At 60.0% G+C, this 15,000-nt stretch overlaps 1 non-coding gene across 1 annotated transcript; it reads right to left on the bottom strand.

Moving 5' to 3' along the window:
- Window positions 1–3,939: 3,939 nt before the first annotated feature.
- On the bottom strand, window positions 3,940–4,058 carry LOC131864545 (5S ribosomal RNA). Its single transcript, XR_009363312.1, has one exon. It is a non-coding gene; the product is annotated as a 5S ribosomal RNA (ribosomal RNA).
- Between the last annotated feature and the right edge of the window lie 10,942 nt (window positions 4,059–15,000).

Genomic DNA, 15,000 nt, shown 5'->3' with positions numbered 1-15,000 from the left:
GCCTGGGCTGCGCACCAGGAAGGGCTCAAGATGGCACCCGCGTTCCGTTTTTTTCACTATCTTTCAGAACGGAAATTTTAAAATCTCGTTTTTTTTTGCCTTTTCTGGAAATTAGTGAAGGCAGCGCATCAAAGGTGCGCAACGCTGGTGCGAACCTGGGAGCGCTCCGATGTGTGCTCCAAGGTGCGGCGTGCACGAAGTCGGACCCCGGTTTGCCCCGGGTGCGCACCTCGCGTGCACCTTGGTGCGCACACCTTGGCTGGGTTGCGCGCCCTGGTGGGCACCATGGTGCGCACCAAGGAGCGCTCCGAAGTGTGCTCCAAGGTGCGGCGTGCACGAAGTCGGAGCCCGGTTTGCCCCGGGTGCGCACCTCGCGTGCACCTTCGCCGCGGTGGGCACCATGGCGTGCACGAAGTCGGAGCCCGGTTTGCCCCGGGTGCGCACCTCGCGTGCACCTTCGCCGGGGTGGGCACCTTGGTGTGCAGACCTTGGCTGGGTTGCGCGCCCTGGTGGGCACCATGGTGCGCACCAAGGAGCGCTCCGAAGTGTGCTCCAAGGTGCGGCCTGCACGAAGTCGGAGCCCGGTTTGCCCCGGGTGTGCACCTCGGGTGGGCACCTTGGTGCGCATGCCTTGCCTGGGCTGCGCACCAGGGCGGGCTCAAGATGGCACCCGCGTTCCTTTTTTTTCACTATCTTTCAAAACGGAAATTTTAAAATCTCATTTTTTTTTGCCTTTTTCTGGAAATTAGTGAAGGCAGCGCATCAAAGGTGCGCACCTCGCTGCCCACCACGGTGCGCAACGCCGGTGGGCACCCGGGAGTGCTTCGAAGTGTGCTCCAAGGTGCTGCGTGCACGTTGTCGGAGCCCGGTTTGCCCCGGGTGCGCACCTCGCGTGCACCTTCGTCGGGGTGGGCACCTTGGCTGGGTTTGCCCCGGCTGCGCTCCGAAGCGGGGTTATTGGAGCGCCGCCTCTTTTTTTGTCGGAGCGTTTGGTGGGGTTTCTCGCATTGGCTCTTCCGAGGCCCGGTTGCCACCCTGGCGCGCACGAAGTCGGAAGTAGGGTTAATTGCCCGGGTGCGCACCTTTGCCAGGGTGGGCACCTTACCTGGGCTGCGCACCAGGGCGGGCTCAAGATGGCACGCGCGTTCCGTTTTTTTCACTATCTTTCAAAACGGAAATTTTAAAATCTCCTTTTTTTTTTGCCTTTTCTGGAAATTAGTGAAGGCAGCGCATCAAAGGTGCGCACCTCGCTGCCCACCTTGGTGTGCTCTGAGGTGCGCACCCGGGAGCGCTACGAAGTGTGCTCCAAGGTGCGGCGTGCACGTTGTCGGAGCCCGGTTTGCCCCGGGTGCGCACCTCGCCTGCACCTTGGCCGGGGTGGGCACCTTGGCTGGGTTTGCCCAGGGTGCGCTCCGAAGCGGGGTTACTGGAGCGCCCCCTCTTTTTTTGTCAGAGCGTTTGGTGGGGTTTCTCGCATTGGCTCTTCCCAGGCCCGGTTGTTGGGTGCGCTCCCACCCTGGCGCGCGCGAAGTTGGAAGTTGGGTTAATTGCCCGGGCGCGCACCTTCGCCAGGGTGGGCACCTTGGTGCGCACACCTTGGCTGGGCTGCGCACCAGGGCGGGCTCAAGATGGCACCAGCATTCCCTTTTTCTCACTATCTTTCAAAACGGAAATTTTAAAATCTCGTTTTTTTTTTGCCTTTTATGGAAATTAGTGAAGGCATCGCATCAAAGGTGCGCACCTCGCTGCCCACCTTGGTGTGCTCCGAGGTGCCCACCACGGTGCGCAACGCCGGTGCGAACCCGGGAGCGCCCCGATGTGTGCTCCAAGGTGCGGCGTGCACGAAGTCGGACCCCGGTTTGCCCCGGGTGCGCACCTCGCGTGCACCTTGGTGCGCACACCTTGGCTGGGTTGCGCGGCCTGGTGGGCACCATGGTGCGCACCAAGGAGCGCTCCGAAGTGTGCTCCAAGGTGCGGCGTGCACGAAGTCGGAGCCCGGTTTGCCCCGGGTACGCACCTCGCGTGCACCTTCGCCGGGGTGGGCACCTCGGCTGGGTTGCGCGCCCTGGTGCGCACCAAGGAGCGCTCCGAAGTGTGCTCCAAGGTGCGGCGTGCACGAAGTCGGAGCCCGGTTTGCCCCGGGTGCGCACCTTCGCCGCGGTGCGCACCATGGCGTGCACGAAGTCGGAGCCCGGTTTGCCCCGGGTGCGCACCTCGCGTGCACCTTCGGCGGGGTTGCGCGCCCTGGTGGGCACCATGGTGCGCACCAAGGAGCGCTCCGAAGTGTGCTCCAAGGTGCGGCGTGCACGAAGTCGGAGCCCGGTTTGCCCCGGGTGCGCACCTCGCGTGCACCTTCGGCGGGGTTGCGCGCCCTGGTGGGCACCATGGTGCGCACCAAGGAGCGCTCCGAAGTGTGCTCCAAGGTGCGGCGTGCACGAAGTCGGAGCCCGGTTTGCCCCGGGTGCGCACCTCGCGTGCACCTTCGCCGCGGTGGGCACCATGGCGTGCACGAAGTCGGAGCCCGGTTTGCCCCGGGTGCGCACCTCGCGTGCACCTTCGCCGGGGTGGGCACCTCGGCTGGGTTGCGCGCCCTGGTGCGCACCAAGGAGCGCTCCGAAGTGTGCTCCAAGGTGCGGCGTGCACGAAGTCGGAGCCCGGTTTGCCCCGGGTGCGCACCTCGCGTGCACCTTCGCCAGGGTGGGCACCTCGGTGCGCACACCTTCTCAATGTTTTCTTGCCTTTTCTGGAAATTGGTGAAGGCAGCGCATCAAAGGTGCGCACCTCGGTGTGCTCCGAGGTGCGAACCCGAGAGCGCTCCGAGGTGCCCACGAAGTCGAAAGTCGGGTTAATTGCATTGTTTTCCCCGGGTGCGCTCCGAGGTGCGCAACATCGGCGCGCACCAAGGAGGGCTCCGAAGTGTGCTCCAAGGTGCGCACGATGGCGTGCACCTCTGGTGCGCACGATTCGGAGCTCGGTTTGACCGGGGTGCGCACACCTTGGCTGGGTTGCGCACCTTTTGTGCGCTCCAAGGTGCGCACGAAGTCGGAGCTCGGTTTGCCCCGGGTGCGCACCTTCGCCAGGGTGCGCACCTTGATGCGCACGCCTTGGCTGGGCTGCGCACCTTGGTGGGCGCCATGGTGCGCACCTTTCGTGCGCTCCAAGGTGCGCACGAAGTCGGAGCTCGGTTTGCCCCGGGTGCGCACCTTGGTGGGCGCCATGGTGCACTCCGAGGTGCCCAAGATTGGTGCGCACCAAGGAGCGCTCCGAAGTGCGCTCCAAGGTGCGCGCGAAGTCGAAAGTTGGGTTAATTGTCCGGTTTGCCTCGGGTGCGCACCTTGCGTGCACCTTCGCCAGGGTGGGCGCCTTGGTGCGCACACCTTGGCTGGGCTGCGCACACCTTGGCACCCGCGTTTCCTTCATTTTAAATTTTTTTTTTTTACAATCTCTCAAGTGGGAAATTCTATAATCTCAACTTTTTTTGCCTTTTCAGGAAACTTTTGAATGGAGCGCATCATTGGTGCGCTCCGAAGTGTGCTCCAAAGCTCTCTCCAGCTGCGTGCACCTGCCCCGGCCGCGCACCCGGCCCCGCCCAGCTTCGCTCACCTGTCCCGGGCGTCTGGTGCGGAACCTTAGAGTAAGAAACATCACCGTGCACCTTGGCCAACGTGCGCGACTCGACCGAGCGCGCACTGGCCGAGGTGCACACCGATTTCACCTGGGTGCGCGCGCAGCACCTCGGGCGCACCGGGGTGCGCGCACAACGCCCGGGTTGCACCGTGGCCTGTGTGCTCGGGGCGCCTCGGGTGCGCGCTCGGTGTCGCCCCCCGCGCGCGCGGTAGTGCGGGCAGCGCACCCCGGCCCGGCCCGGCCCCGACGAGAACGCAAACGGGCAAAAGGTTTATTCAAATAGCATTGCGACGCCCGGCGAAAAACTAAAAAAGGGTGCAACACCGGGACTTCCCGGGAGGTCACCCATCCCAGTACTACTCCGGCCCAAGCGCGCTTAACTGCGGAGTTCTGATGGGATCCGGTGCACTAACGCTGGTATGATCGCACCCGTTATGAGCTTGTCGCAGTGTGTACTTAGCAAACCGCGACCCACGTGCGAATCCACCCCGGCCACCCACCCCCGTCGAGGTGCACACCCTCCCTCGCGAAGTGCGCCCCGTTCGCCAAGTGTGAGCCCTGCCCGGGTGCGCGCACCTTGCTAGGGCGTCGGGTGTGCACCCGGCCCGGCCTACGTGCGTGCACCTGGAGGGGGCGTCGTGTGCGTGCAGTGTCCCGTCTGCAACGCGGTGCCCACACACCACCTCGGGCGCAACGACCTGCGCTCACATGTGGGCCGAGTGCACCTTGGTGCATGTTCGGGGCGCCTCGGGTGCACGCTCGATCTTGCCCCGGTGCACCAAGGCGCTCGGTTTGCCCCGGGTGCGCACTTGGTGCAAGGTGGGCACCCAAAATAGGGATCAAGCACCAAAACACAAGTTTCGGGATGCAAAATGGGACCCAAGGACCACAAATGCGTTCCAAGACCCATGATGGGTCCACGAGAACAAAAATGTGTTCCGAGACTTAATAAACAAATATTGGGTTTTAGGAGAAGAAACATGCTCTGATGCCCAAAACGAGAATCGACCCCGAAAAGGCCACAGGCCAAAAGTGGGATGCGAGACAAAAAAAAATGGGACCCGAGGACCAAAATTGGGTTCCCAGGTCGAAGACAGGGCAACCGGACAAGAAACGACCTCTAAGGCTCGAAATGAGTCCCGACGACTAAAACTTGACAAGAAGCACCCATCAGGCACCCAACTCGACACCCATGGGATGCCGACCCACCCGGGCTTCCACCTAGCACACCTTGGCACCCACCCACCCTCGCACCCAACCTCGCACCCAACTTAGCACCTTTGAACCCACATTGGCACTCACCCTGACCCTGGCACCTTGGAACCCACATTGGCACTCACCTTGACCCTGGCACCCACCTTTGCACTCACCTTGGGACCCACCCTGGCTCCCACCTCGGCACCCACCCAGACACCCACCTTGGTTCCTTGGCACCCACCTTGGATCCTTGGCACCCACCCCGACACCCACCTTGGCACGCAACTTGGCTACTTGCCACCCACCTTGGCTCCTTGACGCCCACCCCGACAACCACCCCGTGACCTACCCTGGCTAGGGTTGGTGCACACCCACCCTGGTGCCCACCTTGGCACCCACCCTATGACCCACCTTGGCACGCACCTTAGTACCCACCCCGTTACCCACCCTAGGACCCACCCCGTGACCCACCTTGGCCAGGGTGGGTGCACCCACCCTGGTGCCCACCTTGGCACCCACCCATCCTAGCACCCAGCCTGTGACCGGGCTTGGAACCCAACCTTGCACCCGCACCCGTCTTGGCCAGTGTGGGTGCGCACCCATCCTGGCACCCACGTTGTGACACACCCTTTAACCCACGCACCCTAGCACCCACGTTGGCACCCACCTTGGAACCCAACCTAGCAACTTGGCACCCACCCCGTGACCCACCTTGGCATCCACCATAGCAGTCGCCGACTTGGCACCCACCTCGGCACCCACCTTGACACTTGTGGACCCACCTTGCCACTCACCCTAGCATCGACCCATCCTAGCACCCACCCTGGCACCTTTGCACCCTAGCACTCACCCATCCTAGCACCTAACCTGTGACCCACCTTGACACTCACCCTCGCACCCACCTTGGAACCCAACCTAGCACCCACCCACCCTGACACCAACCCTAGCACCTACCCACCCTTGCACCCACCCTGTGACCCATCTTGGCACCCACCCATCCTACCACTCAACCTATCACCCACCTTCTCACCCACCTTGGCATCCACCTTAGCACCCACCCACACTGGCACCTTGGCACCCACCTCGGGCAAGGTGGGTGCACACCCACCCTGGCACCCAATTTAGAACCCACCGAGCATGTTACCCACCTTGGCACCCACATTGCAGCCCACCCTAGTACCCACCCTATGACCCACATTGGCATCCACACCCTAGCACCCAGGCACCTCGACACCCGCCTTGACACCCACCCTAGCACTGAACCTGTGACCCACCTTGGAACTCACCCTAGAACCCACCCACCCTGTGAACCACCTTGGCATCCACCTTAGCACCCACCCACCTTGGCACCCACTCTAGCACTCACCCATCCTAACACCCAACTTGTTACCCACCTTGGCACCCGCCCTCGCGTCCACCTTGAAACCCACCCTAGCACCCACCCACGCAGGAGCCCACCTTGGCACCCAACCTAACACCCACGCATCCTGGCACCCAACTTGTGACCCACCTTGGAACCCACCCTAGTACCCACCTTTGAACCCACTATATCACCAACCCACCTTGGCACCCACCCTATGACCCTCTTTGGAATCCACCCTAGCACGCACCCACCCTGGCACCCACCATGGAGCGCACCCTAGCACCCACCCACCTCGGCACGCACCTCAACACCCACCTTGGTGTGCGCACTGCGCCAACCTCTCAAAGACCCTATGTGGTGCGCTCCAAAGTGTACACCTTTGGTGCGCTCCAAGGTGCGCACCTTTGGTGCACACCGAGGTGCACACCAAAGTGTGCACCGAGGTGAGCACCAAAGTGCACTCCAGGGTGCACACCAAGGCGTGCACCTTTGGTGCGGTCAATGCAAACGAATTCGGAAGTTGGGGTCGATGTCCTAATCGCTGCTGCAGACTACACGTATGAGAATCGGACAAATAGCTTTATATAGGGGAGGTGTTGCGTTTGATGGGTCGACTCCCCTGGTTGTGTGCACTGCACCAACTTCAAAGACCCTGTCTTGTTTAAGAAGTCAAAAGTTGGGGTGGATGTCCTAATCATTGCTGCAGTCTACGCATGTATGAGAATCAGACAAATAGCTTATATAGGGGAGGTGTTGCATTCGGTGGGTTGACTCCCCTGGTTGTGCGCACTGCGCCAACCTCAAAGACCCCGCATAGCAGAAGAAGTCGGAAGTCGGATTTTGGTGAGCACCAAGGCGTGCACCTTTGGTGCGGTCAACGCAGACGAATTCAGAAGTTGGGGTGGATGTCCTAATCGTTGTTGCAGGCTACACATGTATGAGAATCAGACAAATAGCTTATATAGGGGAGGTGTTGGGTTTGATGGGTCAACTCCCTTGGTTGTGCGCATTACGCCAACCTCAAAGACCTTGTTTTCGTTAAGAAGTCAAAAGTTGGGGTCAATGTCCTAATGGCTCCTGCAGGCTACACATGTATGAGAATCGGACAAATAGCTTATATAGGGGAGGTGTTGGGTTTGATGGGTCGACTCCCCTGGTTGTGCGCATTACGTCAACCTCAAAGACCTTGTTTTCGTTAAGAAGTCAAAAGTTGGGGTCGATGTCCTAATTGCTCCTGTAGACTACACATGTATGAGAATCAGACAAATAGCTTATATAGGGGAGGTGTTGGGTTTGATGGGTTGACTCCCCTAGTTGTTCGCATTACACCAACCTCAAAGACCTTGTTTTCGTTTAGAAGCCGAAAGTTGGGGTCGATGTCCTAATTGCTCCTGCAGGCTACGCATGTATGAGAATCAGACAAATAGCTTATATAGGGGAGGTGTTGGGTTTGATGGGTCGACTCCCCTGGTTGTGCGCATTGCGCCAACCTCAAAGACCCTGCATTGCGGATGAAGTCGAAAGTCAGAGTTTGGTGTGCTACAAGGTGTGGTCGAAGGTGCTCACCTAGGTGTGCACCTTTGGAGCACAGGAAAAGTGCCCTCCAAAAGTGCGCACCTTTGGAGTGCACAAAAGTGCCCTCCAAAAGTGCGCACCTTTGGAGCGCAGAAAAGTGCCCTCCAAAAAGTGCCCTCCAAAAGTGCGCACCTTTGGAGCGCAGAAAAGTGCCCTCCAAAAAGTGCCCTCCAAAAGTGCGCACCTTTGGAGCGCAGAAAAGTGCCCTCCAAAAAGTGCCCTCCAAAAGTGCGCACCTTTGGAGCGCAGAAAAGTGCCCTCCAAAAAGTGCCCTCCAAAAGTGCGCACCTTTGGAGCGCAGAAAAGTGCCCTCCAAAAAGTGCCCTCCAAAAGTGCGCACCTTTGGAGCGCAGAAAAGTGCCCTCCAAAAAGTGCCCTCCAAAAGTGCGCACCTTTGGAGCGCAGAAAAGTGCCCTCCAAAAAGTGCCCTCCAAAAGTGCGCACCTTTGGAGCGCAGAAAAGTGCCCTCCAAAAAGTGCCCTCCAAAAGTGCGCACCTTTGGAGCGCAGAAAAGTGCCCTCCAAAAAGTGCCCTCCAAAAGTGCGCACCTTTGGAGCGCAGAAAAGTGCCCTCCAAAAGTGCGCACTTTTGGTGCGCACCAAGGCGCTGGTTCGGTCGTTGCAGGCGAGTTCGGAAGTTGGGGTCGATGTCCTGAGCGGAGGTGCAAACTACACAGGTGTCGGAATCGGACAAATAGCTTATATAGGGGAGGTGTATGCTTCGATGGGTCGACTCCCCAGGTTGAGCGCACCGCGCCAACCTCAAAGACCCTACGGTATGGATGAAGTCGGAAGTTGGGTCCGATGACCGATTCGATTAGTAGGTATGCTCATGAGGTCGGAATTTGGGTCCGATGACCTGCCATGTGCAGGAAGGCGAATGTTGACACTGTGCGTTGCAAGGTGCACACCAAGGCGCTGGTGCGGTCTTTTTAGTCGAGTTCGGAAGTTGGGGTCGATGTCCTGATCGGAGGTGCAAGCTACACAGGTGTGGGAATCGGACAAATAGCTTATATAGGGGAGGTGTATGCTTCGTTGGGTCGACTCCCCGGGTTGAGCGCACCGCGCCAACCTCAAAGACCCTACGGTATGGATGAAGTCGGAAGTTGGGTCCGATGACCGATTCGATATGTAGGCATACTCGCGAGGTCGGAATTTGGGTCCGATGACCTGCCACGTGCAGGAAGGCGAATGTTGGCACTGTGCGTTGCAAGGTGCGCACCAAGGCGCTGGTTCGGTCGTTGGAGGCGAGTTCGGAAGTTGGGGTCGATGTCTTGATCGGAGGTGCAAACTACACAGGTGTGGGAATCGGACAAATAGCTTATATAGGGGAGGTGTATGCTTCGTTGGGTCGACTCCCCGGGTTGAGCGCACCGCGCCAACCTCAAAGACCCTACGGTATGGATGAAGTCGGAAGTTGGGTCCGATGACCGATTCGATATGTAGGCATACTCGCGAGGTCGGAATTTGGGTCCGATGACCTGCCATGTGCAGGAAGGCGAATGTTGGGACTGTGCGTCGCAAGGTGCGCACCAAGGCGCTGGTGCCGTCGTTGCAGTCGAGTTCGGAAGTTGGGGTCGATGTCCTGGTCAGAGGTGCAAACTACACAGGTGTGGGAATCGGACAAATAGCTTATATAGGGGAGGTGTATGCTTCGATGGGTCGACTCCCTGGGTTGAGCGCACCGCGCCAACCTCAAAGACCCTACAGTATGGATGAAGTCGGAAGTTGGGTCCGATGACCGATTCGATACGTAGGCATATTGGCGAGGTCTGAATTTGTGTCCGATGACCTGCCATGCGCAGGAAGGCGGAATTTGGGTCCGATGACCGAGTTGATGGCGTGCCATGCGCAGAAAGGCGGAATTTGGGTCCGATGACCGAGTTGATGTTGATGGCCCGCCATGCACAGGAAGGCGGAATTTGGGTCCGATGACCGATTTGAAGGCGTGCCATACGCAAAAAGGCGGAGTTTGGGTCCGATGACCGAGTTGATATTGATGGCCCGCCATGCGCAGGAAGGCGGAATTTGGGTCCGATGACCTGACATACGCATGGAGTCCGACTCGGGGGCCGATGTTCGATTCGATGACTTGCATTGTGGGTAAAGTCGGAAGTTGTGGTCTTTGACCCGATTCGATGACCAGACTTCGGCTGCTTGAGAATCGGACAAATAACTTATATAGGGGAGGTAGTGTTCTCGAGCATCCTCCCCCCGTGCCCGTTTATGTCGATTGATGCTGGTGCTCGACTGGTTGGAGCGCTCGGATGCAAAAATCTTGCACCAGGATTTATCGATTGTGATGGACACGGCAAGTCTCCTGATTGCTATGCAGGAGCTCATCGTGAATCTCTATGCGGCCTTGGTATGGACTCGACCTGCGGAATGGTTCGGCAATGGTAGTCGCTCCAACACGTCCTTGCAATGGCCACAGAGGTGATTCGACTAGAGCTCCAGTCTAGCTTTTGGGTTGCTTGGCGGACTGGTATAGCCGCGATCGAGTTCCGGCCATGAACGTTTTAGATAGCTCTTGGGCTTTCTGGGACGGAAGTCGGAAGTTTGGGCTGTTGTCCGATTTGATGACCATTCTTCGGATGTGTGAGAATCGGACAAATAACTTATATAGGGGACTGTGTTGTCTCACGCAGCCCCCTCCGTGCCCCTCTATCTCGACCGATGTTGGTGCTTGAAAGGGTTGGGATCGCTCGGATTTATAAACGTGCACCACCATTTGTCGAGTGTGAGGGACGCGGCAGGTCTCCTAAATGCTATGCGGGCGCTCTCTGAGAATCTCTATCCGGCCTCGACACAGACTAGTCTTGCTGAATGGTTTGGCACTGGTAGTCGATCCAACACGTCGTTGTTGTGGCCGCCTAGGCGATTCGATTCGAGCCCCCGTCTAGCTTTTGGGTTGCTTGGCGGATTTTGCCCTATCCGCAAGTGAGCTCGGTCCCTAAACGTTCGAGAAACCCGATTGCTATGCGCCGACTCTCTTTCTTGCGAGCCTCCATCTAGCTTTTGGGTCTCTACGGAACGGAAGTCGGAATCTGGGACCGTTGTTTGATTCGACGAGGCAGACTACGGTTGTGCGAGAATCGGACAAATAACTTATATAGGGGAGGTGTTGACTGGAGCATTCTCCCCCGTGCCCCTCTAACTCGACCAATGCTGGCGCTCGAACGGTGGTAGCGCTCGGATTTTCATTGAGCGCCAGCATTGGTCGATTTAGAGGGGCATGCGAGATTCCCGAATGCTATGCGAGGGCTCTAACGGAAATGTCTATTGGTTTCGGTATGGATGCAATTGCGAGTGGTTCGGCAAAGGTAGTCGTTCCGATGCGTCCATGTCGTGGCCAAATCGATAATTCGATTTGAGCCCTCGTATAGCATTTGGGTCTCTCGATGTGATTCCGCATTCCAGTCCCTTTGGGCACTGCTTGAGCCGCATCCCAGGGGGTTCCCTTCCCAATAATCTGCCTCGCAACCCGATTGCTATGCGGTGAGGCTCCTCGGCCGCCTCGGAACTATCTGTGTATCAGACGCATCGCGGGATAAGGGGTTGGCAACGGTAGTCGCCCCAAGCGCGTCCGATGCTTGGACCATTCCGAGGCGGCCCTGAAGCCTCTTCCGTCTAGCCGTTGGGTCCTTCTCGCCGCATCCCTCGCCTCGCACCCCGATTGCTATGCGGTGAGGCTCCTCGGCCGCCTCGGAACTATCTGTGTATCGGACGCGTCGCGGGATAAGGGGTTGTCACTGGTAGTCGCCCCAAGCGCGTCCGATGCTTGGACCATTCCGAGGCGGCCCTGAAGCCTCTTCCGTCTAGCCGTTGGGTCCTTCTCGCCGCATCCCTCGCCTCGCACCCCGATTGCTATGCGGTGAGGCTCCTCGGCCGCCTCGGAACTATCTGTGTATCGGACGCGTCGCGGGATAAGGGGTTGTCATTGGTAGTCGCCCCAAGCGCGTCCGATGCTTGGACCATTCCGAGGCGGCCCTGAAGCCTCTTCCGTCTAGCCGTTGGGTCCTTCTCGCCGCATCCCTCGCCTCGCACCCCGATTGCTATGCGGTGAGGCTCCTCGGCCGCCTCGGAACTATCTGTGTATCGGACGCGTCGCGGGATAAGGGGTTGTCACTGGTAGTCGCCCCAAGCGCGTCCGATGCTTGGACCATTCCGAGGCGGCCCTGAAGCCTCTTCCGTCTAGCCGTTGGGTCCTTCTCGCCGCATCCCTCGCCTCGCACCCCGATTGCTATGCGGTGAGGCTCCTCGGCCGCCTCGGAACTATCTGTGTATCGGACGCGTCGCGGGATAAGGGGTTGTCACTGGTAGTCGCCCCAAGCGCGTTCGATGCTTGGACCATTCCGAGGCGGCCCTGAAGCCTCTTCCGTCTAGCCGTTGGGTCCTTCTCGCCGCATCCCTCGCCTCGCACCCCGATTGCTATGCGGTGAGGCTCCTCGGCCGCCTTGGAACTATCTGTGTATCGGACGCGTCGCGGGATAAGGGGTTGTCACTGGTAGTCGCCCCAAGCGCGTCCGATGCTTGGACCATTCCGAGGCGGACCCGAAGCCTCTTCCGTCTAGCCGTTGGGTCCTTCTCGCCGCATCCTTCGCCTCGCACCCCGATTGCTATGCGGTGAGGCTCCTCGGCCGCCTCGGAACTATCTGTGTATCGGACGCGTCGCGGGATAAGGGGTTGTCACTGGTAGTCGCCCCAAGCGCGTCCGATGCTTGGACCATTCCGAGGCGGACCCGAAGCCTCTTCCGTCTAGCCGTTGGGTCCTTCTCGCCGCATCCCTCGCCTCGCACCCCGATTGCTATGCGGTGAGGCTCCTCGGCCGCCTTGGAACTATCTGTGTATCGGACGCGTCGCGGGATAAGGGGTTGTCACTGGTAGTCGCCCCAAGCGCGTCCGATGCTTGGACCATTCCGAGGCGGACCCGAAGCCTCTTCCGTCTAGCCGTTGGGTCCTTCTCGCCGCATCCCTCGCCTCGCACCCCGATTGCTATGCGGTGAGGCTCCTCGGCCGCCTTGGAACTATCTGTGTATCGGACGCGTCGCGGGATAAGGGGTTGTCACTGGTAGTCGCCCCAAGCGCGTCCGATGCTTGGACCATTCCGAGGCGGACCCGAAGCCTCTTCCGTCTAGCCGTTGGGTCCTTCTCGCCGCATCCCTCGCCTCGCACCCCGATTGCTATGCGGTGAGGCTCCTCGGCCGCCTTGGAACTATCTGTGTATCGGACGCGTCGCGGGATAAGGGGTTGTCACTGGTAGTCGCCCCAAGCGCGTCCGATGCTTGGACCATTCCGAGGCGGCCCCGAAGCCTCTTCCGTGTAGCCGTTGGGTCCTTCTCGCCGCATCCCTCGCCTCGCACCCCGATTGCTATGCGGTGAGGCTCCTCGGCCGCCTTGGAACTATCTGTGTATCGGACGCGTCGCGGGATAAGGGGTTGTCACTGGTAGTCGCCCCAAGCGCGTCCGATGCTTGGACCATTCCGAGGCGGCCCCGAAGCCTCTTCCGTGTAGCCGTTGGGTCCTTCTCGCCGCATCCCTCGCCTCGCACCCCGATTGCTATGCGGTGAGGCTCCTCGGCCGCCTTGGAACTATCTGTGTATCGGACGCGTCGCGGGATAAGGGGTTGTCACTGGTAGTCGCCCCAAGCGCGTCCGATGCTTGGACCATTCCGAGGCGGACCTGAAGCCTCTTCCCTCTAGCCGTTGGGGCTTTCTCGCCGCATCCCTCGCCTCGCACCCCGATTGCTATGCTGTGAGGCTCCTCGGCCGCCTTGGAACTATCTGTGTATCGGACGCATCGCGGGATAAGGGGTTGGCAGTGGTAGTCGCCCCAAGCGCATCCGATGCTTGGACCATTCCGAGGCGGCCCTGCAGCCTCTTCCGTCTAGCCGTTGGGGCCATCTCGCCGCATCCCCCACCTCGCACCACGATTGCTATGCGGTGAGGCTCCTTGGCCGCCTCGGAACTATCTGTGTATCGGACGCATCGCGGGATAAGGGGTTGTCACTGGTAGTCGCCCCAAGCGCGTCCGATGCTTGGACTATTCCGAGGCGGCCCTGCAGCCTCTTCCGTCTAGCCGTTGGGGCCATCTCGCTGCATCCCCCACCTCCTCGGCCGCCTCGGAACTATCTGTGTATCGGACGCATCGCGGGATAAGGGGTTGGCAGTGGTGGTCGCCCCAAGCGCGTCCGATGCTTGGACTATTCCGAGGCAGCCCTGCAGCCTCTTCCGTCTAGCCTTTGGGGCCATCTCGCCGCATCCCTCGCCTCGCACCCCGATTGCTATGCGGTGAGGCTCCTCGGCCGCCTGGGAACTATCTTCGTATCGGACGCATCGCGGGATAAGGGGTTGTCACTGGTAGTCGCCCCAAGCGCGTCCGATGCTTGGACTATTCCGAGGCGGCCCTGTGGCCTCTTCCGTCTAGCCGTTGGGGCCATCTCGCCGCATCCCCCACCTCGCACCCCGATTGCTATGCGGTGAGGCTCTTCGGCCGCCTTGGAACTATCTTCGTATCGGACGCATCGCGGGATAAGGGGTTGTCACTGGTAGTGGCCCCAAGCGCGTCCGATGCTTGGACTATTCCGAGGCGGCCCTGCAGCCTCTTCCGTCTAGCCGTTGGGGCCATCTCGCCGCATCCCCCACCTCGCACCCCGATTGCTATGCGGTGAGGCTCCTCGGCCGCCTTGGAACTATCTTCGTATCGGACGCATCGCGGGATAAGGGGTTGTCACTGGTAGTCGCCCCAAGCGCGTCCGATGCTTGGACTATTCCGACGCGGCCCTGTGGCCTCTTCCGTCTAGCCGTTGGGGCCATCTCGCCGCATCCCCCACCTCGCACCCCGATTGCTATGCGGTGAGGCTCCTCGGCCGCCTTGGAACCATCTTCGTATCGGACGCATCGCGGGATAGGGGGCTGTCACTGGTAGTCGCCCCAAGCGTGTCCGATGCTTGGACCATTCCTAGGCGGCCCTGAAGCCTCTTCCGTCTAGCCGTTGGGGCCTTCCCGCCCCATCCCTCGCCTCGCACCCCCGATTGCTATGCGGTGAGGCTCCTCGGCCGCCTTGGAACCATCTGTGTATCGGACGCATCGCGGGATAAGGGGTTGGCACTGGCAGTCGCCCCAAGCGCGTCCGATGCTTGGACCATTCCGAGGTGGCCCTGAAGCCTCTTCCGTCTAGCCGTTGGGGCCTTCCCGCCCCATCCCTCGCCTCGCACCCCGATTGATATGCGGTGAGGCT

Source organism: Cryptomeria japonica, unplaced genomic scaffold (genome assembly GCF_030272615.1).
Source record: "Cryptomeria japonica unplaced genomic scaffold, Sugi_1.0 HiC_scaffold_88, whole genome shotgun sequence".
Classification (NCBI taxonomy): domain Eukaryota; kingdom Viridiplantae; phylum Streptophyta; class Pinopsida; order Cupressales; family Cupressaceae; genus Cryptomeria; species Cryptomeria japonica.
Note: the sequence above shows the minus strand (reverse complement) of the source record. Positions and strands in the feature narration are given on the sequence as shown.